Here is a 6507-nt window from a genome sequence, read left to right on the forward strand (position 1 = left end):
TGCTAATGATGTTAAATTAGTCTTCGTCTGCTTATTTCTCATCGCTTTGGTAACATGTCTGTTCTGAAGTTTTGCTAATTTTTAAACAAAGCTGTTCATTTTCTTGCTGGTGTACTTAGGAGATATTTGTGTACTTTCAGTGACAGTCTTTTATCAGTTATACATTTGCAAACTTTTCCCAAGTCTGTAGTTTTCCTTCTTATTCTCTAAATATTATCTTTGGGCCAGCCAGATTGCTCAGCGGACTAAAGTGCCTGCTTAGGTAGATGCAGAGACCAGAGCTCAGTCCCCAGCATGCCGTGCTGGCCCCACCCCCAGGGCATGCTGAGATGGCAAATGAGACTGGGCATTGTGGCATGCGCCTGTAATCCCAGCACTTGGCTAAAAACAGGAGAATTGGTATGAGTCCAACCTGTGTAGTGAGACCCTGTAGACCCTGTGCTAAATACATTAAAAAACAAATAAATAAGCAAATATTATCTTTTGGAAAGTAACAGTTTTAATTGTAATTATATGAAGGTTACCAGGAGTTTTTCATAGATCATGCATTTCATGTTGTACATAAAAAGGGAGTATTATAGTACCCGGATTTATATTTAGACCTGTCATCTACTTTGAGTTAATATGAAGGAGGATGTGTCCAGGTCTAAGTTTGTGCTGTGGCTTGTGCTAACAGTGTGGATAAACTACTACTATTATGGACTACTTGATTATATTAGATTATTTTGCTAAATTCATGCACCTACAATATTTGAATGGCAATGGAATACTCATCTCTGACAAAACTGAACAATTGTGCATGGAGGTCCACTTGCTTCAGCTTCATCAGTTAAAAGACTATTTTTTTAGTCAGCGTGTTGGTTTTCCTAGTAGACTATGAGGGTTTACTTCTGGGATTTCTCTACTGTTGCACTGGTGTTTTGTTCTTTGCCAGAACCACATGGCCTTAATGGTGTGTATGGATAACAGGCTGTGCAGTCAGTACTGAGCACGAATCAGAAGAAGGGACTGGGGGGTGCCTAGCGGTCAGCACAGCATACCTGGGGATGTCTTCATGGCTGCGGGGAGCACAGCCTTGGGTCGTGCAGTCCCTAGGCCTTCCTCTCTTCTCTAGCTCTTGCTCTAACTACTGGCAGCCATGAGGCAAGGCAGCTTTTCTTCATTATGCTCCTCCACAGTGATGTTTCTGCCTTGCAGCTAGTTGACCAAGGACTGAGCCCTCTGAAGTCATGAGGTCAAATATATCTTTTCTTCTTTATGTGTTTGAGGTATTTTGTCCCAGAAATAGGAAGCTGACTGACACAGAAACTTGGTACTGGAGAACTGTGCTGTTTCTGACCACTTCTAGCTTAAAAGTCTTTGCAATTGCTTTAAGGAAGGAATTCAGAAAGGTTTGGAGATTGGAGCTAAAGAATGCTAAGCTGTCCATGCATTCAAACCTCATGATCCATGGGGTAAGGATATATACCACTGAAGTTAGTGACAGGTATAATTTTTCCTTCTGTGCCCCTAGTAACTTCCATTCTACTCTCTTCTTGCAAGATTTGATTTCTATGTCTTTATATTCTGCATATGAGCTCATTTTACTCAGTACTGTTTATTATGGGCTCATTCATACTTTGGTAGGTGTCAGTACAACCTTTATTTGTGAAGCTGAAAATGTTTATCTATGTATTTATATATGAACACTAAACTTCTGGTATATATCGCAATTTCTTCATTAATCTGGCAATAGCTCAATGAACATTCATGCGGCTCTGATACCTGGCCCACTGCATACAGCGCGGCAATGGATGTTGGTGAGTGGATTATCTCTGTAAGTACTTATTTAACTTCCTCTGGGTATTAAATCCAAGAAGGGTTTTCTCAATCATACGATAGTTTTAATTTTTTGAAAATCTTCATAATTTTTATGTTATTTACATTCATTTATTCCCACCAGAAGTTAGTAAGAGTTCCTCCTTCTCTACTACCTTTCTCACATTCATTTTTTAGATTACACCTCCTAATATGTCTTGGATGATTATCTCAGTGAGTGTTTATTTTGCATCAACTTGATTGTCACTAATGTGGAGTATCCTTTAATATGTCTTGGATATTTATATATCTTCTTGGGAAAAATAACTTTCAAGCCTTTCCTCTTCTATTTATTTCCTTTTTTAGTATTACGTTCATTGCTACCACTTAGATGTATGTAATGATCACGTTCACCATAGGGAATTTGTACCTGTGCATGTCATATATCATGATTCCTCTTTCTTTCCATTACTCTGCCCTTGTTGCTTCCTCTTCTTCTCCTTCTTTACAAAGCTTTGTTTATATTTTATCTTTCTAGTCTCATTTTCCCCCTTCATTCTTATCCCCTTCTCCCCTCTCTAGGGTCTCAGAGATGAATACATACTTCTTAGTATGTATGTATGAAAAAGTGGAAATGGCAAATAAATACAAGAAAAAGTATCCAATATCACTTTTTAAAATTTTTTATTTTTGGCAGAACTGGGGATTGAACTCAGGCCCTTGTGCTTGCCAGGGAAGCACCTATCCTACTGAGCTATCTCCCAGGCACTCACTGATCATTTGAGAAATGCAAATTAAACTTGGAGATTCCCATAAAGAATCTCACCCCATAAATAATGGCTATTGTCAAGAAATCAACCAATAACAAATGCTGGAGGGGCTGTGGTAAAAAATGAGTTCTTCTTCATTGTTGATGGGCATGTAGACTGGTAGAGCTACCATGGGAATCAGTGTGGAGATTTTTCAAAAACTAAGACTGGCAATCACATTTGACCTAGCTATTCCCCTTCTTAGTATCCTTTACAAAAAGATACGAAGAATCAAACAACAAATTAAAATCATCATACTTCAACATATGTGCATCCATGTTTGTAATAGCTAGATCTTGGAAACAACCTAAATGTCAATTAACTGATGCATGCATAGAAAAGATTTTTTTAGCTTTTTCACAATGGATTTGCTGTGAGAGCACAGGAGTAGTGAAAACCATTACTAAATCCAAGCCAACATTGGAAAGGAAAAGACTCACATTAATATCATTGTCATCAGACATGTGGATTCTGGCAAGTCCACCACCACTGGCCATCTGATTTACAAATGTGGTGGCATCAACAAAAGAACCATTGAAAAATTTGAGAAAGAGGCTGCTGAGATGGGGAAGGGTTTCTTCAAGTATGCCTGGGTCTGAAAGCCAAGCATGAGTGTGATATCACCATTGACATCTCTCTGTGGAGGTTTGAGACCAGCAAGTATTACGTGACCATCACTGATGCCCATGGACACAGAGACTTTGTCAAAAACATGATTACAGGCACATCTCAGGCTGATTGTGCTGTCCTGATTGTTGCTGGTGGTGTTGGTGAATTCGAAGCAGTATCTCCAAGAAAGGGTAGTCCTGTGAGCACGTCCTCCTGGCTTACACACTGGGAGTGAAACAAGTAATTGTCGGTGCTAACAAAATGGGTTCCATGGAGGCACCCAATAGCCAGAAGAGATCTGAAGAAATTGTTAAGGAAGTCAGCACCTACATTAAGACAATCAACTACAACCCTGATGCTGTAGTTTTTGTACCAATTTCTGGTTGCAATGGTGACAACATGCTGAAGCCAAGTGCTAAATGCCTTGGTTCAAAGGATGTAAGGTCCCTCATAAAGAGGGCAATGCAGGTGGAACCACACTCCTTGAAGCTTTAGATTACACCCTTCCTCCCACTCATCCAACTGACAAGCCTTTAGGCCTGCCTCTCCAGGATGTCTACAAAATTGGTGGCATTGGCACCATCCCTGTAGGCTGAGTGGAGACTGGTGTTCTCAAACCCTGCATTATGGTCACCTTTGATCCAGTCAACATCACAACTGAAGTCAAGTCTATAGAATACACCATGAAGCTTTGAGTGATGCTTTTCCTTGGACCAACGTGGGCTTCAGTGTCACGAACATGTCTGTTAATGATGTCTGATGTGGCAGTATTGATGGTGATAGCAAAAAGACTCACCAATGGAAGCAGCTGGTTTCACTGCTCTGCTGATTATCCTAAACCATCCTGGCCAGATCAGTACTGGCTATGCCCCTGTTCTGGATTTCACACAGCTCACATTGCTTGCAAGTTTGCTGAGCTGAAAGAAAAGATTGATCACTGGTCTGGTAAGAAGCTGGAAGATGGGCCCAAATGTTTGAAATCTGGTGATGCTGCCATTGTTGACATGGCTCCAGGAAAGCCCATGTGTGTCAAGAGCTTCTCTGACTTCCCACCTCTGGGTTGTTTTGCTGTTCATGATATGAGACAGACAGTTGCTGTGGATGTCATCAAAGCTGTGGACAAGAAGGCTGCTAGAGCTGGCAAGGTCACCAATTCTGCCCCGAACTGTTTCTCCCAATTGGTCATTTAAGTGTAGTAGTGAAAGGCTGGTTGATAATAACAATGAATCGTAAAACCTACAGAAGGAAAGGAGAATGTTTCCTGGACCTTTGTGTGTGTGTGTGTGTGTGTGTGTGTGTGTGTGTGTGTGTGTGTGTGGCAGTTTTTAAGTTATTATTTTTAAAATCAATACTTTTTAATGGAAACAACTAGACCAAAAATGTCACAGAATTTTGAGATCCATTGAAACAAAGTTTAATGAGAAAAAAGGGAAAGATTTTTTTAAAAATACAGTGAAGTACTATTCTGAGATAAAGAAGGATAAACATGAGGCATTTACAGCTAAATGGATAGACCTTGAGACCACACACTTAGGTGAAATAAATTGGACAGACATTTGTAAATATGTCATTGTCTCTGTGTTGTTAGAAAATGAATATGTAAATAAGAAGCTTTTCTCTTTCAAAATCAATTTTTCTTCCCTGTTGATCTATGTGAGTTGATATTTTGGATACTATTCCCTTATCACACATGGCTTGCAATTAATTTCTCCTAAACTTTTGGTCACTTTTTCATTTTGTTGCTTTTTTCCTTTACTGTAGAGTGTCACACACTTATTCCATTTTCTCTTGTAGTATTTCACCACCACTGACAAGGTCTATTTGTTCATTTTTGTGTGAAATTTGAGTGTGAAATCCGAAGATATTGTTAAGGCCAATAGTACAGTCATTTCTTCCATGTTTTCTTTTTCAATTTTAGGAGCTTTGTTTAGGTCTTTAATCCACTTTGGCTTAGTTTTTATGTGCAGTGTAAGACACAGGTTCAGTGTGGCTCTTTATTCTGTAGCTCTCCTGCTTCCTCAAAAAGGAGCAATTGACTCATTTTTCTCTTTAGTCTTCTTAGTGCTCTTGTCAAAATACTAGTGTGTCACATATGCTTGCATTTATATATGAGCTTGATTTTTTTTGTTCCCTTGGTCTCTATGAACAGATTTGATGCCATTTTGGTTTGATTACTATAGTTCTTTAAACATAACTTACAATAAGGAGTTGCGATGGATCCAAATATGCTCTTGTATACTGAGCTCATTTTTACTATTCAGAGTCTTTTATAGCTTTATATTAATTTTATAATTTTTTAAAAAAATTCTGTGATACATGTCCTTGAAATTTTATTGGAGATTGCATTTACTCTGTGTATCATTTTAATTAGTAGGGACATTTTAACAGTTTCAACTATTCCAATACTCGAACTTGGGATATTTTCCATGTATTTTTGTCTCCTTCAATTTCTCTAACAATTATTTATACTTTGATGTATATAATTCTCTCATTTCCAAGCTAAATACAGCAATAAATATTTTATTCTTTCGGTACATTGTAACTGGGATTATTTTATTTATTTCATGTTCAGATGAATCATTATAAAGAAGTAGAATTTATTTTTGTTTATTTTAATAATCATGTTACTGTACTGCATTCATTTCTTAGTTCCAATGATTTTTTTATGCAGACTTTATGCTTTGCTATAGAGTTATATCAGAGTCAGATCATGCATTTTTGTGTTGTTTTTGTCATGGCTGCTTTCCTGTCACTGAGGCACAAAACTACACAACCCAAATGTGGTTGGTTGCAAGGCAGAGTGGCGTGGAAGAGGAGAAAAACTTCATGGCATGACAGCTAGAAGCAGACAAAATGATCAAGGGCAGAGACAGGGAGACAGACCCCTCCAGGCTGTGCCCCAGTGAGGACTCTTCACCTCCCTGCATCACATTCACCTATAAATCTGCAAGTGGATGAATCCACTGATGAGTGTCATGCCCCCCATGATCCAGGCAGCTCCCCAAACCACCCAGTAGTAGCCCTTGAGGCTTTAGGGAATATCCAGGCATAAAACAGTTTATGTGACTGCTTGCTCCTGCAAATACTACGGCAAAGAATTAGCATCTTCCCATCATATCAGAGCTTTAGAAAAGTTTTCAGCTTTTGACACTAATCATAATGTTATCTATGGGATTATCACAAAGACTTTATTATTTTGATAAATATCTTTTAGCAGTTATTTTGCTGAAAATTTCACCATGAAACAATGTGGAACTGTGTTAAGTCTCTTTCTCTGTCTCTCTCTGTCTCT

General features: G+C 38.6%; 1 pseudogene; it reads left to right on the top strand.

The window, feature by feature from the left end:
* The first annotated feature begins 1789 nt into the window (after positions 1 to 1789).
* Positions 1790 to 4405, top strand: LOC101574048 (annotated as a pseudogene).
* The last annotated feature ends 2102 nt before the right edge of the window (positions 4406 to 6507 follow it).

This window comes from Octodon degus, unplaced genomic scaffold (genome assembly GCF_000260255.1).
Source record: "Octodon degus isolate 3935 unplaced genomic scaffold, OctDeg1.0 scaffold00125, whole genome shotgun sequence".
NCBI classification, from domain to species: Eukaryota; Metazoa; Chordata; class Mammalia; order Rodentia; family Octodontidae; genus Octodon; species Octodon degus.